Consider the following 11,390-nt stretch of genomic DNA (forward strand, 5'->3'; position numbering starts at 1 on the left):
CCCCCCCCCCCCCCACTCCCTAAGTCCAATCCCCTAGAAAATCCTGCTGGCTCTTCCTTCAGCATTGGTCCAGAAGCTGGCTCCTTCTCACCACCACCAAAGTCCTGGTCCACAGTGCTAGGTGGCACCTGGATTACCGTGTCATCCTCCCGTCCTCCGCCCTTCACCTCCCCTCTGTTCTCTGCTCCGTTATGCCTCTTCTGGCCCCGCGCTCCAGCTTGCTTTCTTCCCACAGCCATCTCACCACCTGCCGTTTTCCAGTATATATTTTGCACCTTTGCTATATATCCCTTCCCTGTAAGCCCACGTACTAAAAATGCCCAGCAGGCAGGGATAGTCACTGATGTGCTTCAGCACCTAGGACAGCGTCTGGATCTGCTCTGAAGTACTTGCAGAACACCTAACTGATGAGTAAGGTCAGAACCTGAGCCCCCACCCATGTTCCACAGGGCCAGGAGAACCCCCGAACCCCCGCATCCTTCCTCTCTCCTTCCACTCCTCCTGAAGGACAAGCTCATGGCCAGGGATGACCTGGAGCGGCTTAGACATCCAAACAGAGGCTCAGGTATGGGGACCATCGTAGGTCATGAGACAGAGAGCCTGTGCACAGAGGGACAGCCTAGGGAAGGAACCATCAGAGGACTTCGTAGTGGGGATCATGTGGCTCCAAGTGCATGGACTGGGGACCCAGGGCAGGCCTCTTAGCCCATGGCCCAGGGCAAAGCTCTCCGGGAGGCATTTCCTACCCTCAGTGAATGAGGTGGTTAGTGCTTCCTGAGATGGGTGTGTGTGCATGTGTGTGTGCGTGTGTGTGTGTGTGTGCAATGTACATGCATGTGCGTGCCAGTGTCCTGAAGACAGCTTGTAATAGGGGCAGGGCCCCTTTCCTATCTTTACTCTTTCAGCCGATCCCTTCACAGCTCAGAGGGATGCCCAGGGCAGTGGCAGCTGAGGAAGGTTTCTTGAGTCGTGGTTAAGAAGTGGAGGACTCTTTTACATTCCTGCTTGGACTTGAGGTGCAGTGACAACACTGGGGTTCCAGCTCCCACTTCAGGTGTCCCCTGCTTTGGTCCCAGCCACTCAGGAGTAGGGTATTTTGCCGCTGGCTTTGCTCCAATCCAGGTGTAGCTCTCACAGGTGCCAGGGACCTCGGAGCCTACTCAGGGACTCTGTTCATCAGCACTCATTATAATTATCATGGTGCATTTGTTAACAAAAATAACGACCACTTAAATGATACTTAAGTTCATGTATTTTTCTGTTCATTACTGTATCACACTGTTAGATTTTCACCAAGTTATAGGGCACATTTATGATCGCCTGATGTTAAATATAGATATACAGAATATTCACTTTGGGGGTCTCTGAAGAGGACCCTGAAGGAAAAGCAGTTATACTCCAGGGGGGTGGAGAACAAGGTGGCAAAGAGGTCCTGTGACTCCTGACTGGGGCAGCGTCCACAGCATAAAGAACAGGACATTCTGAAGGCTTTTTCTCTCTTGCCACAAATGAAAAATCCCATAATCAAAAGCCACAGGGTAGATGTTCCTGTGTGCAGGGGCTGGGTTTCAGATTGAGTGGCCTCTGTGGACGCCTCTGTGTCCTCCAGAATGAGTAGAAACAGGAACTTTATTTTATGATGATTAATAATTCTTTCAAGCAGCCTGGATAAGTCAGCTCTTTCATTTAATATCTCCATGGCCTTGGATACTTTCCTTACCTGCACGCGGACAGGGAGACACTATTAACTAAGAACATAGTAGTCACCACTTAATAAACTCGAGCAATGACTCTTGTGTGCTAAGGGCTTTTTCTATTTGGGGGGGGGGCTCCAATACTTTTTCACTTGTATCCTTCCCTTCTTAATATTTGTCATCCTTTTTAAAAAATTTAATTTTATTTTTTCAGTGATCCAAGATTCATTGTTCACGCACCACACCCAGTGCTCCATGCAATACGTGTCCTCCTGAATACCCACCACCAGGCTCACCCAACCCCCCACCCACTCCCCTCCAAAACCCTCAGTTTGTTTCTCAGAGTCCACAGTCTCTCATGGTTCATCTCCCCCTCCTAATTTTCCCCAACTCCCTTCTCCTCTCCATCTCCCCATGTCCTCCATGTTATTCCTTATGCTCCACAAGTAAGAGAAACCACGTGTAATTGACTCTCTCTGCTTGACTTATTTCACTCAGCATAATCTCCTCCAGTCCTGTCCATGTTGATACAAAAGTTGGGGATTTATCCTTTCTGATGGAGGCATAATACCCCATAGTGTATATGGACCACATCTTCCTTATCCATTTGTCCCTTGAAGGGCATTTTGGCTCTCTCCACAGTGTGGTGACCGTGGCCATTGCTGCTATGGACTTTGGGGTACAGATGGCCCTTCTTTTCACGACATCTGTATCTTTGGGGTAAATACCCAGGAGTGCAATTGCAGGGCCATAGGGAAGCTCTATTTTTAATTTCTTAAGGAATCTCCACACTGTTCTCCAAAGAGGCTGCACCAACTTGCATTCCCACCAACAGTGTAAGAGGGTTCCCCTTTCTCCACATCCTCTCCAACACACGTTGTTTCCTGTCTTGCTAATTTTGGCCATTCTGACTGGTGTAAGGTGATATCTCAATGTGATTTTAATTTGAATCTCCCTGATGGCTAGTGATGATGAACATTTCTTCATGTGTCATCTTTAAAATTTTTTTTTTTTTTAAGAAAAGCTTGAGGTTCTCAGCAAAATGGAGAGGAAGTTAGGGAGAGGTCCTGCATGTGCTTGCACCCCCTCCCCAAGACTTTCCTGTATCCACAAGCACCACCCCCCCAGGGGGCCATTCATGACAGGGAATGAGTTTACCTGGAAACGTCAATTAATGCCTGGAGCCCATAGTTCATGGCAGACTCGCTCTCATTGGTGGACACTGTATGGGTTTGGACAAATGTGATGACACATATCCGTCGTTAGAGTGTCACACCCACGTCTTGCCCTAAAACCCACTGGGCTCCACCTCATCATCTGTTAAGTGCTTTTCATTTCTCAAAGTGTTGCACAGAATGTTCGCTCTGTAGCATTGCTCCCCCATCCATCCCCCCAAAAAGTTTATGCGCCTTGCTAGGTTTTATGTCCCTTTCCCAGATTTGCAGCCTAGCACGCCCCAACTTCTCCCACTTTGCGGTCCTGGAGGAACTTTTGAGCCCTGGTGCCCCAGCAACTCCGGAGCACCTCTGTCCGAGGAACGCCCTGCCCCCAGCACAGCTCACGGGCATCCCGGCCCCACACGTATGTGCACACACTCCTTCCAGATCCCTGCCCTCCAGGCTCACAGTGGGGGTGGGCGCTCCTCCAGGGCCCCTGGGTGAGTGGATTCCTGGAACCAGCTCTGGCCAACGCACTGGGAAGGGACACAGATCACTTCAGGGCTGGACCATTAACTGTCAGTGTGAGAACTTCCAGAACTTTCTTTCCTTCTGCTCTGCTGACAGGTCTCAAGAGAGGTCTCAAGAGTGTGGTTCCTGAGGTGAGGAGGTGGGACACAGAGTTCCCGGGTGGCCAACGGGAGACGTGATCTGGGGAAAAATACATTTTCATCATGAAGACGCTGGGTTGTCGTCACAGCTGGTCCCACAACTCTCCCCAGGGGTCCAAGTCTTTCAGGACACTGGTTCCATGTGGTTGTGTTTGGAAGAAAAATTCATTGAATTAGTGAGTGGCCCACAGTTCCTTGGCGGGGGGGTGGGGTGGGGTACAGGTGCAGGTGCAGGCAACAAACTCCCACTCTGGGTTCTACAGGGGCTGGCGACTCTCCGAAAAGGAAGAAGTCGAGAAGCCACTTCCTTCCACCACCAGCAGGAGCAGAAGGCGACTAGGGTACCCTGGCTCTGGATGAAAATCCAGACCGTGTTGGTGGAGAAGCAGAGAACCTGAGTCATTCATCCGAGGAGAGAAGGCAGCCCCAGGGGCCCGGGGTCAGGGACGCCTGGACAGTCCCATGGCCGAGTTCAAGGTCTATCCGCTTGGTAGTTGTGCTGCCCAAGGAGCTCAAGTCCATGGTCCCGGCAGCCCCTGGCCACTCAGCCCTGGCCAGACCCAGAAAGGCATGGATAAACCCAAAGAGCCCCGAGGGCAGGCTTCCCTCCTTCCCTCCCCTGGCCTGCCTGCAGGGGGAACCCCCGGTGGGACAGGGTCGGCCTCCCTGTGCCATGCCCAGTGTCGGGGGAAAGGCTGCTTACCCCCACCACGCTGCAGGTTCCTAGTGTGTAGACCTGGGCTCTTTTGAGGAATTCTTTACAGCTCCCTGTGCACCGAGATGCCCACTGAGATAATGTACGGAATGCTCGTAAGAAGCGCTAGCCGTGTGCTGGGCACTGTTCTGAGACACCGCTCTCCGTGTCTGAGCTCGGCTCGGCTGTGCGCATTCCAGACACGTTCCCGGGGCCGTCTGTCTGCTGGGTGCTGTCTGTCTGCCGTGCAGAGTGGCTTCTGGAGCGTTCACTGGCCAGGTGCCCCCTTTGGCCCCTTATTTCGGTAATAGTCCGGACGTGAGCAGAACCGCTGAAGGAAAGGGAGGCCAGATCCCCTTGAGGAAAGATCGAGCCACACTGCCAAAAGCTGATACTATTAACCTTCCTCCCAGCCTTCCCTGAAGGGACGTAGGGCCATTTACCAGGGTGACTGCGGGAGCGGGGATTATCAGACTTTGGGGGGATTCCTGGCCCTTGGCTCGAAGCTGACACTAATTCCAGAGGATGCAAAACGTCACAGGGTCTGCCACCGAGTAGGGCTTGTGGAGGTCAGGTGGTCAACCCGGTTCGGCTCAGGTCAGTCTCACAGTGGGCTTCTCAAGTTCCGGAACCCACGGGTGGGACAGCCGTGCTCAGCAGCAGGCCGAATCCCCGCCCTGGAAACAGACCTTGTCCCCCAGCCAAGGTCTGGCTCATCACCCCGGCTGCGCCTGTTAGAGAGCACCCTGTCCCCTGCCCACCAGGGTCCCTGCTCCAGGAACAAACACGTGAGCCGGAGCAGCCAGTCAGAGCCCTCCTTTCTGCCTACTAAACAGGAGCTGGTGGGGAAGAGTGGGACCTGCCCAGCTGTGGCGCGCGGCCTCTGGAGGCAGGGAGGCTCAGAGCACGACGCCAGCATCCGGGCTCAGCTTGCAAAGCCTGAGCGTCTAAGTCCTGAATTGAGTCAGGCCTGAGGCCAGCCACACCCCTGCCCTTTCTCCTGGCTGATGAGGTCATCGGTTTTCAATAAGCTGTGACAGCAGGACACTGTGACGCAGGCTCTAGCATCGCAAGTCAGACGCTGAGCCGGGAGGCTTCAGGCTGTCTCTCCAGAGCTGTCTCCACCTCCATTCACGCTGTTCTGTGTCCATGGAAACAAACCTGTGACTTCCATTTGGATTTGGCCAGTAAGGAGTCATCTGGTGTGAGTATGTGGTCTCTCTCGCAGTAGACCCTAACTGCTGCACACACGACAGGATCAGGACACTCCGACAACTCAGCCTCAGTGGCCAGAGTATCAGCAGATCATCTCATTGTGAGAGCTGGACACACAGCTCTGCCCCAGCAAGGGTCTTGGGAGAGCTAACTTGGGTTTTCTAGGAAAGGAAAGCAATCGCTTAGGACGGGAGCCCTCATGGGTCCTGTTGCCATGCACGGTGCTGGGTACTTCTGATGCCAGGTTTCCCACTGGAAGCTTCCCGGGAACCGGCACCCTTCATAAGTGAGGACGGCCCTCCCTCTAGGCAGAACTCTTGTGTCCATGTATCTTTAATGGTTTGCTCTGGGTGCAATGTGTCTCCCCCAAATTTGTATGTTCAAACCCAGCCCCTGCGCGATGGTATCAGGAGGCGAGGCCGTTGGGAGGTGATTAGGCCACGAGGGAGGAGCCCTCATGCATGAACTTGAGGTGACTTTGTAAAGGTCTTGCCTGTTCTGTTGTGTGAGGACTAGTGAGAAGACAGCTGTCTGTGAACTGGGGATTGGGCTCTTGATCTTGGACTTCCAGCCTCTGGAAGCATGAAAAATAAACTTGTATGGCTGGTAATCCCCCCAGGCTTTGGTGTCCTGTGATAAACACCTGACGGACTGACACAGGCCATCCAACAGCAACTCAACCTCTGCTAGAAACACAGCTAAGATTCTTTTTTTTGATTTAAGTGTTCTTGAAGCATGGCCAGCATTACCGAAAAACGCACCCGTCTTATGTCATACACAGAAGTACAACGCAAATCGAACCCACAGCCCCTGGGTCTGTCCTGTGCCATGAGTGCGACCCCCGGCCTCCCAAGCTACCCCAGGTACCTGGTCCCTCACTCTGGGGAACTTCCTGGAATTATTCCCAGTCTCTGGATCTGCATTCCACTTCTAGGAGAGAGCATCGGACGGGCCACACTTGGTTTGTGCTTACCCATCCGTGGCTGGCACTGTGGTGCCCACGGGGGTCGCCAGAGTGGCCTCTGGCAGAGAACATTTCTGCTCCAGGAAAAACACGTTCCAGATTTTCAGGGATTACCACCGTTGCCCGCCTCCTCTGTGCGCTGTTCACCCTTCATTTCCAGGGCCCCTTATTCCCGTTAATAATCACGTTCACCCCGTCTTCAGGTTTTCCGCTTGGTGCCCGCCTCCTTCCTGTGCCCTTCTTCCCTCCTCCACGATTTCGTTCCTAACGTGTGACCCTCTGTCCAGGTCATGGGGACACGTCTCCTGCAAAGTGACATCCAGCCTCTGGTGTGACGGAGGCGAAGAGGCCGAGCCTGGGAGTGGGGGGAGGGGGCAGCAGAGCAGGTGGGGAGGACTTGGGGGTTCCCACTGGTCACATCAGTAGTCACCTGCAAATGGAAATAACGTTTCCTGGCCGGCGTAGCATGTCTGTTAAACCAAGATGCGGCCCTGTGGGCAGAGGATCTGATGAGCAGATGGTCCCTTCATTAAAGACAAAGTCACCCTTCTTTTTGCATGGATACAGTCTCTGGCCCTAGAAGCCCAGCTGGGTGAGGGTCAGCCTTCTTCCCATTCCCATGCACCATCTTGGTCCGGCTTGCTGTGCAGTGCTCAACAGGTACAACCATATATGGAAGCCTTCATGGTTTTGTATACCAGATAAGTTAAAATAGATCATGCCAAGAGTCACGCAGAGAAGAGCTACATCAGAGACTAGTGCAAACTAAGTGTTCAATCCCAGATACATCACATTATTCGTTAAAGGTCGATTCTATTCTGCAGGTATGCTTAGCACAGGCTTAGTCCCTCACACATGAAACCATGTATTTATTGAGTAGTAAGGTGAGCTCAGTTTTGAGCCATATATTTTTTTCATTTAATTCATTCAAGAAATAGCTACCCGGAGCCTATTGCAATGCCAGGCAGGCACTCCAAGTGCCTGGGAGCCGTAAGTGTGTCTTAGCTACAAAAACGCCTTCAAGGAGCTTCTGTCTGCCGCTAGATGAGAAATAATGATCCGCAGAGTCATGACGCCGTCGTTGGAAGGTGTGGTCATGGAACGGAGGAGGGGAGGGCCAGAGTGAGGGGACCTGGAGCCCAGCAGGAGGTGGCACCCTGTGCAAGTGGCACTCAGGGCTGATCTCACTGAAAGGTGAACTTGAATGAAGACTTCAGGGAGGACAGGAGCCATCCGGGCCAGCTAGAGAGTCCCGAGGGAGGGGGTAAGGACAGCAGACACAGGGGACACACATTACCCTGAAGAGGCACGAGAGCCCTGCACACCCTCCCCAGAGGTCTAGCTGTCTGTCTGCTAACTGCGAGGTCAGCCTTTGCCTCTGACCTCTCCCCTAAGAAGCACTGCCCACCCAGCAGGTGGCTTAGGGGCACCCGGTGGATTTTTGCACCGGTGGGGCCGTTCCACTCCTGGCTTCAGAGCTGGGGTGGACTTGTGTCTTCTGCTTCTGTCAGCCGGTGGAGAAGAGCCCTTCTCTGCTGGCTGGGCTTCTACCCCCCTCTGCCAGGGTCTTGGGGTCCGAGGGTCCCAGGCCTGGGTTGAGGCAGAGCCCAGTGAGGAGGGAGGGGAGAGAGGAGAGGGAGGCCTTGGAGTCCCAGCTCAGAGCAGATGGCACTGACTGGCACAGCTGCTCTGCCTACCATGAGGTCCCCACAGAACCATCAGAGAAACAAGCCTGCTTGCCCGGCCTCCTGCGTTGTCCTGTTGCCATAGCAATGCCCCAGTGCAGCACCAGGAATAGATGGCTTCTGAAGGGGAGTGGGTGGCATCTTGTAGAATGTGTGAGCATGTGGGGGGAGGGCATTTTCCCAGAGGGATTCTCTGAGTGGGCACAGGGCCTGGGCTTCTCCCCCGGGGTTGCAGGGCTCTCCCTTCCAACCCCGTCTTGCCAGAATGGCTCCTCCTCTCATTCTTGACATGAATGTTCACCGCCTGCACAGTATCTGTTACAGCGCTGGGTGTGATGGGGGAGCTAAGTATGAAGTCCCTGGGGCACACAGGGGCCATAGCCAGGGCTCATTCATCCCTGGCTTTGCAACCTTTCCCAGTTAAATAGGAAGCATAGGGCCTGGGGGCAGGTGGTCCTGGGTCTCAATCCAGGGTCTCTGCCTCCTGCCCAGAGAGCCCCAGGTGAGTCCTTCGACCTCTCAAAGGCTCTGATGCTCAACCAGAGCAGAACCAGGAGGATTTGGCACGAAGAGATACATTTCAAGGAGTCGGTTTACACAGTTGTGGGATCACAACTGCAGCTCAGCAAGTCTAGAATCCATAGGGAAAACCTCCAGGAAAGGCAGCCTGGGACTCTCAATCACAGGCGGAAGCCACCGTCCACGGCCCCGTGGGTGGTGCCACTTCCTCTTTGGGGAAGTCACCTGATTATGGTCTTTCATCACACCTGCAAAGTCCCTTCCCAGCAGCACCTGGATTAGGTTTATCTGAGTAACTGGGGACTGTAAACAGGTACACACACACACACACACACACACCCCTGCAGGTGGCTCCTCCGTAGAAGGGGCTAGTGGGGTTTTTGGAGCTTGCTACGTGGTGTATGGGAGACTTTCATTTCCTCCCCACACCAACAATAAGGACAGGCATGCAACCGCCTCGGTCCTTGTGGAAGGCTCCCCAGGTACCAGGCACCTGCTCAGCCCCTCCGATCCCCACCATGACCCCGTCTGGCACATGAAGATCAGAAGCCACCTGCCAAGGACCAGAGCGCGTCAAGTTCCCGAACTCCATCCCTTCCAGGAAACAGCAGGGTCCAGAAGTCAGGGGAAATGTTATTTTATAACCAGGTGCTCGGCTGGAGGCTCTACGTCGAGGACAGTGGGACGGGTGGGAGAGGGGGAGGTCCAGGTGATGCGAGGGAAGAAGTGCTCTCATTGATGCATTCACTCATACCATTCATTCCCTTGACCACGTCCTGCCTAGCCATGGAATGGCGGTGGTCCGTCTGGGTCTGGTCTCCAGCAGCACCCTTCCCCCTCTTCTCGCCCTCCCAGGCCCCAGAATGGAAAAGATGCCACATAGTCAGACTGTGCACGCCTCACCATCCCTTCCTGCTCCACCTCCATTAACGGTTCCTTCGTTGGACTCTGTCCAGGGCAACCATTCAACTGTTCGGTCTGTTTCCTGCTAGAGCCCCCATGGACAGAAGGAGTTGGGGCCAAGTGGGCAGGAGCCCACCTAGAAAGACAAAATGTGTGGGATCAGGGGACAGAGAGCAGGCAGTGGGAAACCAGAGACCTCTCCAGCCTCTGTAGAAGGCGGTGAGCCTTTGAGAGGATTGTCAGGTCTGGCCCCGCTTGAGGTTGTGCGAGACAGTGGAGTGCCACAGTCATCCCAGTTTGACTGCCACTTTCCTAGTTTTTACACTGGCTGCCCCTCCTCCGGGCACTCCCCAGGCCTCAGCAGTTATGCTCCTGGGGTACCTCAGAGTGATGTCACCTAGGTTTGCCAGGTGGGGTCCTCAGTGGCCTCCCCACCCTAGACAATGCCCAAATATGTCACCAGGTCCAGACTCCACAGACGAGGAGAGGGCAACTTTACCCTCTTGCCTGGGGGCCTCTTGTCCCTGCAGGAAGTAAGGCAGGCCCTTTCCCCTGCCTCACTTTGGGGAACTCGCAGCCTGGAAACGTCACTACCCCCAGTGACTCCCTCAGAAGGCCTGGCTGGGTCTAATTGCCTGGCAGATTGCACCCCTAGGGCCCAGTACAATTACTGAGTGTTTAATAATAATTAAAATAGATAAACGTTCCTCCTCTGTACCTCCCAGTAGGGTCTGTATTTCCCCAGGCATGCTTAATTGTTAATAATGACAATGTCAACTCACAAGCCATCTCCTCTTCAAGTCCTGGCAGGAAAGAGTGAGCAAAAGCCTATATTTAATCAGTGAGGCCAGGCAGGGATTGGGGCTATGGTCCTGCCTTTGCACACACTGTTCCCTTTGCCTAGACATCCTTCACCGCCCTGACAATAAATCTGGTGCCTGCTTTCACTGGCTCAACAAACAACCCCTCGAGTATCACTCTGTACCAGGCGTCCCTCATGAGCTGGGTAGATGGCACAGAACCAAATCAGCGCACGGAGTAGGGCCAGGGCCCACCCTGTGCCTGTCCTCCCCACGCCTCTAGTAGAACCACAGCCATGAGGACAAGGTCACATGGGTAAACCTCTCCCAGGGGCTCAGTCCCTGGGGCCAAAAGTGGACTTTGAGGTGACTGTCAAACTCTGGTCTCACCTATCACTGGCTCTCCTGAATTTGTGAGATGAGTGATCATGGTCTGCTCTGAATGAAATCGAAGCTCCTTGAGTCAGATGGAGGGCATACTTCTCTGGCTGATGGAATGCCCCACTGCCAAGATACTGTTATCCTCAGCCAATGAGAAGCTGTGAATAGGTTTTCGGCAGAGGAAGTCCATTATCCGAATCCCCTGCTGTGAACCCTGTAAGGTCTGGCCCAGCTTCCAGTATGCTCCTCCTGGTTCTCTGCTCTCCAGCCATCATCTTCTCTTGGCATCTCCTAGACACCTGGTGTGCTCCTGATATGGGACCTGGACCCTGCTCTTTGGTCCACATGGAATTCACCCTTCTGGACACCCCCTACCCATCCTTCAGCTCTCACAGGGCTTCCTCAATCAAACCCTCCCACTCCCTCAGTGTAAATTCTGTTTTCCTCTAGTACTGTTATGCCCTGATCTTCTCTTTCATAGCACTTACGAATGTTTGTAAGAAGATATTAGCCAAATAAGTGGTCAACATGCCCCATCCTCCAAGAGCAGAATCTAGGACTTGTTGTTATCTCTAGGTCTCTGTGCTTAGCCTTACAGTGCCCAAAACACAGTGGGCACTGTGCAAATGTTTGTGGATTTAAATGGATAAATAAATGAACCAAGTCAAACTTCCTGTTGGAAGAGAAAATAGGTATTTGGGGAATCA

The sequence above is a fragment of the Mustela lutreola genome, chromosome 3 (genome assembly GCF_030435805.1).
Source record: "Mustela lutreola isolate mMusLut2 chromosome 3, mMusLut2.pri, whole genome shotgun sequence".
NCBI lineage: Eukaryota > Metazoa > Chordata > Mammalia > Carnivora > Mustelidae > Mustela > Mustela lutreola.